The sequence below is a fragment of the Haematobia irritans genome, chromosome 3, assembly GCF_050003625.1.
Source record: "Haematobia irritans isolate KBUSLIRL chromosome 3, ASM5000362v1, whole genome shotgun sequence".
NCBI lineage: Eukaryota > Metazoa > Arthropoda > Insecta > Diptera > Muscidae > Haematobia > Haematobia irritans.
In genome coordinates, this window is record NC_134399.1 from 155749160 (window position 1) to 155761286 (window position 12127).

General features: G+C 31.0%; 1 long non-coding RNA gene across 1 annotated transcript; it reads right to left on the minus strand.

The window, feature by feature from the left end:
• Positions 1-7240: 7240 nt before the first annotated feature.
• On the minus strand, positions 7241-8368 carry LOC142231754 (uncharacterized). The gene is made up of 3 exons (XR_012720897.1): positions 8081-8368; positions 7455-7571; positions 7241-7389 (listed from the first exon to the last, which is right to left on the minus strand). It is a non-coding gene; the product is annotated as an uncharacterized LOC142231754 (long non-coding RNA).
• Positions 8369-12127: the final 3759 nt, after the last annotated feature.

Here is a 12127-nt window from a genome sequence, read left to right on the forward strand (position 1 = left end):
TAAAATACGAACGCGAATTTTGGTTATAATAGCATTTGTGAATTTCTCTTATATAAACTGTTTTCCTTGTCCAAAAGCCGATAAAGTCGTTTTTGTCCTTATAGTTAAGTGATTCAACTTAAAAATGGATATCTTTTCATGAAAGAAGGCTAGGGTCAATTCTAAAAATTCTTAAAATTAATAGTCTTTAAATTTGTGGAGTTTTTGAATCTTGACCACAAACCAAAATAACGTTCAAAAATAGAAGAGGTTTTCAACATTTTATTTTAAAAACTTATGCATAGAATAATTTCTACTTAAAGTCGAGTCTGAATTTGAAAATTTAAGTTTTCGTTAGCACGTTTTTAAAGCACTGTGATAGCTCATGAAGAAAAAGCTGAGAAAACGAATAAATTCAAATTTGACTCGGAATCAATACAAAAATCATTAGTGTACAAAATCTTTGGAACCGAACATAGAAATAATTAAGGAAATAAAGTTTTTGAATGTGGTATTATTTTTTTTTTTAACACCAAAAAATGCAATAAAAAATTCGTAGTGGGATGGGATGGATTTACAGTTACGAAAATTGGACAACAATAGGTTTTGGGAAATTTTCGGATAAAAGTTACTCATTATAAACTTGCAAGACAGTTAGAATGGGTTTTATTCTCTTGGGTAAAATTAGGAGAAGTGTACACGTTCACGAATTTATCATTAATTCAGTTAAAACGAAATATATAGATATTTTCTAATGCAGTTCTATGTGACATTTTCTAATGCAGTTCTATGTGACATGATTAACCAACTGACAATTGCAAGTTCACTGGGAAAAATGTTTTTACAAGGAAATATAAACGAAGGATTTCCAGTAAAAATTTGTGATAGTAATCAAAATGTATCGAGTACACCAACAGAGCTAATATGACTTAGATTTTCTTAAAGTCTCACAGAAATGGAATTAAATTGAATACAATTAAAATAATATGCATTTTAATTGAAATAAAGCCTTTAAGTTTGTTAAATTTCAATCAAAAATGTGACTTTTGATACAAAAAAATTTAGCTTTTTTTCTAGCTATTTTTTTAAATTTTTTAGCTTTTTTTGGCTAGTTTTTTAGACAAATCTAGCGGTTTTTGGTGAAACAATTCTGGCAACGCTGCTTATTATATACAACTGTATCCGTTTTTTTTATATTTTCCGTATTTATATAAAAAATTCCTCCAAACTCAAACGAACATGAAATATATGGACAACCGAATGGGCAGTCAGGACTAAATTGGTTCAGGTGTAGGGATTGTAATGAGAATCAAAAAGTAGATTTTGCTAAATTTTTCAAAACTTGTAAATGTCGACTTTTCTATATAAATATCAATTGATACTATTATAATTATAACCTATTGTATACACCTATTGTCAGTGACGCCGATAGATTTCTTACAAACTGTGTGGTAAAACAAGTTTGTGTCTTAAATCTTTTGTTCGATTTATTTTATTTACACTAAGCAGCTAAACAATGACCACTGGGCGGTGTATAACTAATGTTTGTTATGCATTGAATGTTACAAACCACATAACTATATACGAAAGATTAATATAATTAGAATTGGTTAATTCTATCAGATCTTTTAGATATTCTATGGATCTAGTATTATAGTACACATACACATATTTAAATTCCAGTTAAACTTCATATCAAAATAAATATTTATGTTGTCAAATTAAAATTTTCTTGAAAACAATACAAATTAAAATAAAAACCTTGTTTACATAAATGGCAAGTAAGTTTATGAACTCCATGTAGTATACAGTAGCAAGAATTGTTTAATGTATTGTTTGTTGTTGATTTCTGTTGAAGAAACTTTATGTTGGGCAAAACTTGATTGAAAATTACAAACTAAAATTTAAACTTTTCCATACATTGCATATTACACAATTATTTCAATAAAGTAATTTAAAACAGCACTGCCTTGCAAGGTATTATAAGTTCGTGGATGTCTATGCAACGTCCAAAGGATTAATTTATAATGATGTTTATGAATCGTGCCAAGTTGGTAAATTTTTATTTATCTTCTTTTGATTAAATTTGTCCTTAATATTGTGTAAATTACGTACTTTACAATTTAAATCCAAACTATGAAAACTCCAAACAAGAGTACGTTCAAAGTCAAAGTCATGGAAGACTCCAACTACAAAAAATATATTTAAAGTGCGGGTAATTATCGTTTAGACTCGACAAAGATAAAAAACTCCTAGGGTGTCCAAGCATGTCTTTATTAGAATTTCTAAAATGCCATTTAAAGATTATTTAAAGATTTCTTAATTTCCGGAATATATTGGATCATAGAAAAGGAACTCGAATTTCATCTTCTTCATGTCTTATTTTTCCCACATCAAAGCGTATTACTTAGTTATATTTTTAGCTAAATTTTAAGTGCCACGTTCATTTAGCTCAGGCCGAACGATGAGCATTTTTCTCGTTTCGAGAATATATCATATTCTTATTAGATATGTTACCCTACTCATTCGCATTCGGTTCAAACCAATGTTCGCAATATTTGCATTCTTATATTTAAATGATTTGCTATAATTCATATTCAGAAAAAGAATGACTTGTGAATATAGCTTTTGTAGCAAAACCATTAGCAATTATTTAAAAATTGTTCAACTTTAGAATTTATTAGAGCATGTTAAGTACTTGTGGTACAAATTGTACCCTTTGCTAAAAAAAACAGAAACACACAAAAAAATAATAAACCAAGAAACCTCGATTTTTTGTCCTCATCTGTCATCATTGTTTGCTAAACACTGTATGCCTGGTGCGTGTAGATGTATGTGTGTAAATTACCATGGCTTATTGACTTAAATGTTTTAATTTTGCACCGATGGCATAATAAATTGTTTTAACATTTAGAAGGTAACCTCAAGATATTTATATATACAATGGCCAAGATAAATTCAAGAAAAACATGTACAACTGTTAATTGTGGTTTAGGTTTGGTTTGATCTTTATTTCTGTAAAGTAATTAAAAAATATGTATATATCAATTTAACAATCTATTCATTAACCATAATTTGATTTATATTTATCTCATAAGGTTGAAACTAATCCTTGAATCACTTGCTAATAATAAACTACCATATGGGTTATATTGTTGAAGAAACAGAAGGTCATTCCAGAACATTGTAAATGAAATATATGTGATGGGAAATACATTTTTAATTTTAAGAGCAATTCTGACTTATATTGTCAGATGTTAGCCAATTTTATTTCATCAATTCTGGCCCCAGGGTTCCTTTTTCTTGTCCTCATGCACTGAAAAAATGCATGCCCAATACCAAAGATATTTTCTTTACACTAATGATTTTGGTATTGATTCCGAGCCAAAGAAGCAAAGAATTGAAAAAAGAAAAAATGTATGAAACAATTCTCTTTTAAAGTTATGTTTTGCATACTTGAATCAAGGAAACATAGTTTAATTTATTCGAATTTTTAGCTTTTTTCTTCATGTGCTATCTGAGTCCTTTAAGACCATGTTTAGGCAACTTAATTTCCAAATTCGGACTCGACTACAAATAGAAACAAGGCTCTGTTTGAAGTTAAAAAGTCTTTAAAATAAAGTGTTGAAAAAATCTTCTATTTTTAAACGTTTTTTTTTTTGCTTTGTAGTCAAGATACAAAAATTCAGTAAAATTAATGATGATTTCATTATTTTGAAGAATTTTTAAGAATTAATGAAGCCAAGTTAACCATTGTCCAAAAAATTCTTCCCATTTTTATGTTAGCGTGATATCAATGTCCAAATAATTTAAACTACATATTATTACAATATTTATTGGAGCTTATTGGACAAAAAGATTAAGGGAATTGATACTATTAAGTTACTGAAAAGAAATCAAAAATCAACAAATAAGATTAAGGGATTGAAGTTATACGAATATATGATGGGCACACTGTTAGAAAAATATGTCTTTCATATGTTCCGATATAAACAAAATGTGTTTCGGGCACAATTTTAAAACACAATATATTTAAGTGCAAACATGTAATGTTTCTAAACTAACACTAAATGTTTGGGACATCTATGTTAATATGTTAGAATATAATATGTTTGGGGCATGAATGTTTCATAAAAATCATATGTGTGTGAATGCAAACATATATAAATTTACAAATTTCGACTAAACATACATATGTTGTGATATTTTATTCAAAGGGACAAAGAGAGTTGACGAAAGATATCAACATAACACAGCGAAAGAATCAAAAGAGAACAATTTCTGTGAAACCGGTTGTATGTTGTTACGGAAAACTGTTTTATGATAAGGCCAAAAATTTGATATGCTTAAGTCTAAACATTATTTAATTTGAATAAAGAGAATAGACATTCGGAACAAAGAGAATAGACATTTGAAAAACAAACAGTATATGTTTTCGCCTTGAGAGCAGCATTTTATGTATGTGTGGATATGTGTTTTGTTTATCATTTTGGCACAATTTTTTTCTTGGTTCGTTAAAAGAAATCAGTGTTCTTCATAAAAATAACGAAAGGGCACTGTACTCTTTTTAGAATTGGGACAGTAAAATGAAATAAGGAGGAAATAGTGCAAAATTACACATTAAAATGTATAAAAACAAAGTTTAGTTCATCTATATTAATAAGTAGTCCACGAGGAGTTGACGGACACCTTCAAATATAAAAGCAGGCATTAAGTTCGAGTTTTGCAGCTAAAACAATTTAAAAAGTTTATTTTCTTTAATGAATTATTAAAGAAAAATAAAAGTCATTTTAGGGCGATGATGTTAAATGATAGTAAAAAACTGTTCACGCCTAAATAAATTTATGTTTATATTATAAAATTATTTATGTATGTTTATACTCGACTCCACACGCTCACAAAAAATCGCTTCTGTAACATATACTCCCAAACATATTTTGCTTCAAGCATATACATTTTTGGGTATTGCCCAAACATTTATATGTTTGATCTCTTCCAATATATAATATGTTTGAAAGCATATTGGTCTAAACAATATATGTTTGGGTAGTCTAAGTTCCAAACATTTTGTATTTTTGCATCCAAATTCAATAATGGTGTCTTCCAAAAAACAATATGTTATTATGTGAACATATAATATGTTTGGAAGCATTTTGCACCCTAAAATATTATATGCTTAAAAAAATTCTCCCAAACAATATTGTGCTCAAAATTTTATTTATTTATTTATATATTTACAATCATAATGAATTATGAAAATAAACAGGTAATATAGGTGCTAACAACATAGGTTTTCGACCTGAATGCTCAAAATTTTGTTTCTGCCCAATTGTATATTCCCCCACATCTTTCTCACTTCCACGAGATTTTTTAGTTCTTAGCACCTTTTTCTGTAATACAAACATTGTAGAAGAAATTATTCAATTGCATGATTTTTTTTTATTTTAATTTTACATTTTGCTGGACGGGGATTCGAACAGCGGACCACACAGTTTGTAAGGATCAAAGAAGTAGCTGATGAATTGCCCAAGGAAAAATAAAATGTTAATTTTGTAATAACAAGCAACAACCACCAACTTAATTCAATATCGCTCCCTGTAAAATAGCGCTCCAAGCTACTAAACACATATATGTTTATAGGCTATTTCTAAATTAATATATGTTTGCATCCAAGCATATTATATTTACAAACATTTTATGTCCCAAACATAATATGTTCTAACATATTAACATATATGTCCCAAACATGTTATGCTAGTTTATGAACTTTATATGCTTGTACTCAAAAATATTGTTTTTAAAAATTTGTGTTCCAAACATATAATGTTTATAGCCAAACATATGAAAAACAGTCTTTTTCATCCGTGCACGTTCTTCTTTTGTTAGAGTTTTTGAATTCCTTCCAAATTTTAAAGTTTTGTACCAAAAACAGTTTTTTTGTTACAAAATTGTTATTTTTGCAATAAAAAATAATATTTTATCCAAAAATCAGTCAATTTCATTTATATCAAGCACTGTTACTGACTATAAATCCTTAATAACCCACATTTCGAATTTTCATTATAAACATTTAATATAGTATAAATATAAATGTGTAAATAAAATAAAAAAGTGTTCGGTCGAAGCAGGGATTGAACCCAACGACCCTTTGCATGCAAGGCAGACATGCTAACCACTGCTCTACGTGGCAAACAAATGTATGTTTCTGTTAAATAATGTTATGTTTGCATGGGCTCGTGGGCTCTGCAAACTATGCTATATAAATGTAACTTATAACGATAATTATCTACTGGTGACTATAACAGCTACGTAGTCCAGTGGATAGTGTGTTGGTCTACAAACTGTATGGTCCTCGGTGCAGGCGAAAGGTAGAATTTAAAAAAAAAATATAAAAGTGAATAATTTCTTCAACATTATTTGTATTACAGAAAAAGGTGCCAAGAACTAAAATATTTCGTGAAAGTCTTTGGGAAAAATTCTTCCAAGCATATAATATTTTTGGGCTCAAAATGCTTCCAAATATGTAATATGTTCACATAAAACAAACATATTAATGTTTCGGCAGTATCCAATAATATATGTGCTTCCTGCAAAATATGTTTGGAACATATATTAAAGAAGCGATTTTTTTTGAGGGTGCAGTGGTGGAGGACAAAATGGTTAAATTTGGGTAGAATATTTCTTGTATGTAATTTTCATAAGGAATTAACCTAAAAGATCCAAATTGAATCATCTCACCCGGCCAGATCTCACTAAAGACTATGGAAACGTGTATTAGCTAAAACTGAGACATACACAGAAAAAAGTGAATAATTGAATCAAATACAAAAATTGTGAATTCAATTATTTTTGTATTTGATTTTCAGCTTATGACGAAAATTGTAAATCCAATTACCCAAATTGTAAGGTTGTCATAAAACTATTTTCAAATGAAGTAATATTTGCGTTGAGTATAAATGTAATTGGAATTTGTCAAAATATTCAAATGACATAGTACTCAATCCAAATACATTAGTATTTGAAGTATATAGTGTTTTCAATTACAGTCGTAATTGAACTGAGTACAATGTTTATAGAATTTTGTAACCTATATAATTACTATCGTAATTGTTTTTATTACGATGTTAATCAATAAAATCTTTGTACTATATAATCTATATTAATTTAAGAAAATTATACAAATACACTCTGAAAAAAATGTTATGCATTTTATTATAAAAAAGAAATTCTGAAAATATGTATAATTGAAAATACAGCGAAGTACATGTTTGGTAGAAAAATACAGAATATTCATTATAAATGACGTATTTAACAGGCTAACTCACAAAGTTTTTGAATTATCTGTACCACCTGCTGGAATTTCCCAAATCTTCCTCATTTATATGCGATTTGTTTAGGCATCCTGCTCTTCTGTAATACAAACATCTATTCATTTCAAAGTTTCGAAAATATTTCAAAGTTTTACATGATTTTACCTTCTGTTGCTGGGAAGAAATCCTCGAAATCCCCGTTTTCGAAGTAAACACATTTTCCTCTAGGCCACATATTTTCCACTAGGCCACATTAATAGGGCAAATTGACGTGTACACGACCTAATTGTAAAAACAAAATAGAAAGAATGTAATTGTATATATATTCCAAAGCTTATTCGCAAGTTTTTAAACAACCCAATTCAGGATGTGTGTAAGTTTATACAACGAAAAAAATCATTTACATATTTTATTAAAGTTTTCGGCGAATTTTAAAAATTTTACGAACATAGAGATATGTACTAAATATGTTAAATTAACTTTCCATAGTCAAAAGTTTGTGCTGTGATACTTTCGTCGTGATCCCGACTAATAATCGAAGTCACGAGAATTCTCGTGAGTCAAAAAATTGTTGTGAACCGTTAGTCGTCTTTAAAAGTTCTGTTTGCGTGAACGTACATGTGTATTTCGTGAATGTGCTTGAGAGAGAGAGAGAGAAAGAATTCTACCAACACGTCACAGGTTAGACTCACAATGAAAATGTTCATTTTTACGAAGAGAATTCTTTCAGTGTAGTTTCCAAAAAACGCGCTTGATCAAAAAAAAACTGGTATTTAGATAAAGGTACTTACCTGCGATAAAAATACAATATGGTGCGCCAAAAATGTTGTAAATGTTAACATTTCGAATCGCGGTACCGATACCACGGTTTATTTGCGGGTAAATTCGACCATGTTCTTAAGAAGATTCTTAATAATAACAATAAATGACATTTTATTGTTTGTATTAATTTATTTTTCGTTACGTAGCAACGTCATAAACAGTTTTATCAGGCAATTACGCATTATACTTAAATCAATAACTTTTATACTTGGTCCAATTGAACATAGTAATTGATGTGTTGTGAATTCAATTACCAGTGAATTTTGATATTTTTTCCAGTTTTTCATTCAAACAATTATTTTCATGTTTGACTTAATAAAAATCGTATTTGATATAATTTTTTCATTCAATTATGCCAATAATTGATTTTTATTTTGCTTCAGTGTTTTCTGTGTATGTATAGTCATGCTTGCGAGATTGGTATCTGGCACTGTCTTTTCAGTAACTTAATAGTATCAATTCCTTCTTCTTGTCCAATAAGCTCAAATAAATATTGGGATATGTTCCGATATTCGAAATCGCAAATCGCAAAATTTTCGTTTAGCGATAAGATTAACCCTAAAATACACAAATTTAAATTTTGGCAACATAGATTTCTTTGATAAGAAGTTCAAATAAAAATTGAATTTAAGTTCCATAGTATTTCAATTTTTCCTTTCTAAGAAAACTAAATTCTTGCCATTTGCGATTCCGAATATCGGAACATGCAGGGTTATAATAAACCACTCAGCAAAAAAATGGAAGTTGTTCCACAAACATTTCTTTTAAAGCGCATCCCGGAATCTCCCATCAATTTTTATACCCTCCATCATAGGATGGGGGTATATTAACTTTGTCATTCCGTTTGTAACACATCGAAATATTGCTCTGAGACCCCATAAAGTATATATATTCTGGGTCGTGGTGAAATTCTGAGTCGATCTAAGCATGTCCGTCCGTCCGTCCGTCCGTCCGTCTGTTGAAATCACGCTAACTTCCGAACGAAACAAGCTATCGACTTGAAACTTGGCAAAAGTAGTTGTTATCGATGTAGATCGGATGGTATTGAAAATGGGCCATATCGGTCCACTTTTACGTATAGCCCCCATATAAAGGGACCCTCAGATTTGGCTTGTGGAGCCTCTAAAAGAAGCATATTTCATCCGATCCGGCTGAAATTTGGTATATGATGTTGGTATATGATCTCTAACAACCATGCAAAAATTGGTCCACATCGGTCCATAATTATATATAGCCCCCATATAAACCGATCCCCAGATTTGGCTTGTGGAGCCTCTAACAGAAGCATATTTCATCCGATCCGGCTGAAATTTGGTATATGGTGTTGGTATATGGTCTCTAACAACCATGCAAAAATTGGTCCACATCGGTCAATAATTATATATAGCCCCCATATAAACCGATCCCCAGATTTGGCTTGCGGAGCCTAACAGAGAAGCAAATTTCATCCGATCTGGCTGAAATTTGGTACATGGTGTTGGTATATGGTCTCTAACAACCTGCAAAAATTGGTTCACATCGGTCCATAATTATATATAGCCCCCATATAAACCGATCCCCAGATTTGGCTTTCGGAGCCTCAAAGAGAAGAAAATTTCATCCGATCCGGCTGAAATTTGGTACATGATGTTGGTATATGGTCTCTAACAACCATGCAAAAATTGGTCCATATCGGTCCTTAATTATATATAGCCCCCATATAAACCGATCACCAGATTTGGCTGGTGGAGCCTCTACGAGAAGAAAATTTCATCCGATCCGGCTGAAATTTGATACATGGTGTTGGTATATGGTCTCCAACAATCATGCAAAAATTGGTCCACATCGGTCCATAATTATATATAGCCCCCATATAAACCGATCCCCAGATTTGGCTTGAGGAGCCTCAAAGAGAAGCAAATTTCATCCGATCCGGCTGAAATTTGGTACATGATGTTGGTATATGGTCTCTAACAACCATGCAAAAATTGGTCCACATCGGTCCATAATTATATATAGACCCCATATAAACCGATCTCCAGATTTGGCTTGCGAAGCCTCAAAGAGGAGCAAATTGCAATCGATCCGGCTGAAATTTGGTACATGGTATTGGTATATGGTCTATAACAACCGTGCAAAAATTGATCCACATCGGTCCATAATTATATATAGCGCCCATATAAACCGATCCCCAGATTTTGGTTGCGGAGCCTCAAAGAGAAGCAAATTTCATCCGATCCGCCTGAAATTTGGTACATGATATTGGTATATGGTCTCTAACAACCATGCAAAAATTGGTCCATATCGGTTCATAATTATATATAGCCCCATATAAACCGATCCCCAGATTTGGCTTGCGAAGTGTCCAAGAGAGGCAAATTTCATCCAATCCGGTTGTAATTTGGAACATGGTGTTAGTATATGACCTTTAACAACCGTGCCAGAATTGGTCCATATCGGTCCATAATTATATATAGCCCCCATATAAAACATTCTCCGGAGCCTCTTGGAGGAGCAAAATTCATCCGATCCGGTTCAAATTAGGAACGTGGTGTTAGTATATGGTTGCTAACAACCATACCAAAATTGGTCCAATCACACAAAAATTGGTCCATATCGGTTCATAATCATGGTTGCCATTAGAACCAAAAATAATCTACCAACATTTTATTTCTATAGAAATTTTATTTCTATAGAAAATTTTGTCAAAATTTTATTTCTATAGAAAATTTTGTCAAAATTTTATTTATATAGAAAATTTTGTCAAAATTTTATTTCTACAGAAAATTTTGTTAAAATTTTATTCGGTTCATAATAAAATTTTCATCATTGTCAAAATTTTATTTCTATAGAAAATTTTGTCAAAATTTTATTTCTATAGAAAATTTTGTTCAAATTTTATTCGGTTCATAATCATGGTTGCCACTCGAGCCAAAAATAATCTACCAAGATTTTATTTCTATAGAAAATTTTGTCAAAAGTTTATTTCTATAGAAAATTTTGTTAAAATTTTATTTCTGTAGAAATTTTTGTCAAAATTTTCTTTCTATAGAAAATTTTGTCAAAATTTTTATTTCTACAGAAAATTTTGTGAAAATTTTATTTCTATAGAAAATTTTGTTAAAATTTTATTTCTGTAGAAAATTTTGTCAAAATTTTATGTCTACTTTGTCAAACTGAATTATATACGTATTGGATCGATCTTTTTTGATTTAATATATACCACGTATGGACTTACATACAATTTAGAAGATGGTGTTAGGAGGTTTTAAGATACCTTGCCATCGGCAAGCGTTACCGCAACTTAAGTAATTCGATTGTGGATGGAGGGTACATATGCTTCGGCCTGGCCGAACTTACGGCCGTATATACTTGTTTTTCACTTCCGATGCAGTCCTTTTGGACAAGTCCACAATTATTTTTTTAAAGCGCATCCCGAGATCCCCTATCGATTTTTTCCATTGCCGATGGAGTCTTTTCGGACAGGTCTTAGAAAGTATGAAAGTAGGCCGTTTTCAAATCTGATGATCGGTTTATATGGGGGCTATATATAATTATGGACCGATATGGACCAATTTATGCAAAGTTATTAGAGACCATATACCAACACCATGTAACAAATTTCAGCCGAATCGCATGGACTTTGCTTCTCTTAGAGGCTCCACAAGCCAAATCGGGGGATATACCAACACCATGTAACAAATTTCAGCCGAATCGCATGGACTTTGCTTCTCTTAGAGGCTCCGCAAGCCAAATCGGGGGATCGGTTTATATGGGGGTTATATATAATTATGAACCGATGTGGACCAATTTTTGCATGGTTGTTAGAGACCATATACCAACACCATGTACCAAATTTCAACCGGATCGGATGAAATTTGCTTCTCTTAGAGGCTCCACAAGCCAAATCGGGAGGACGGTTTATATAGGGGCTATATATAATTTTTGACCGATGGGGACCAATTTTTGCATGGTTGTTAGAGACCATATACCAACATCATGTACAAAATTTCAGCCGGATAAAATTGCTTCTCTTA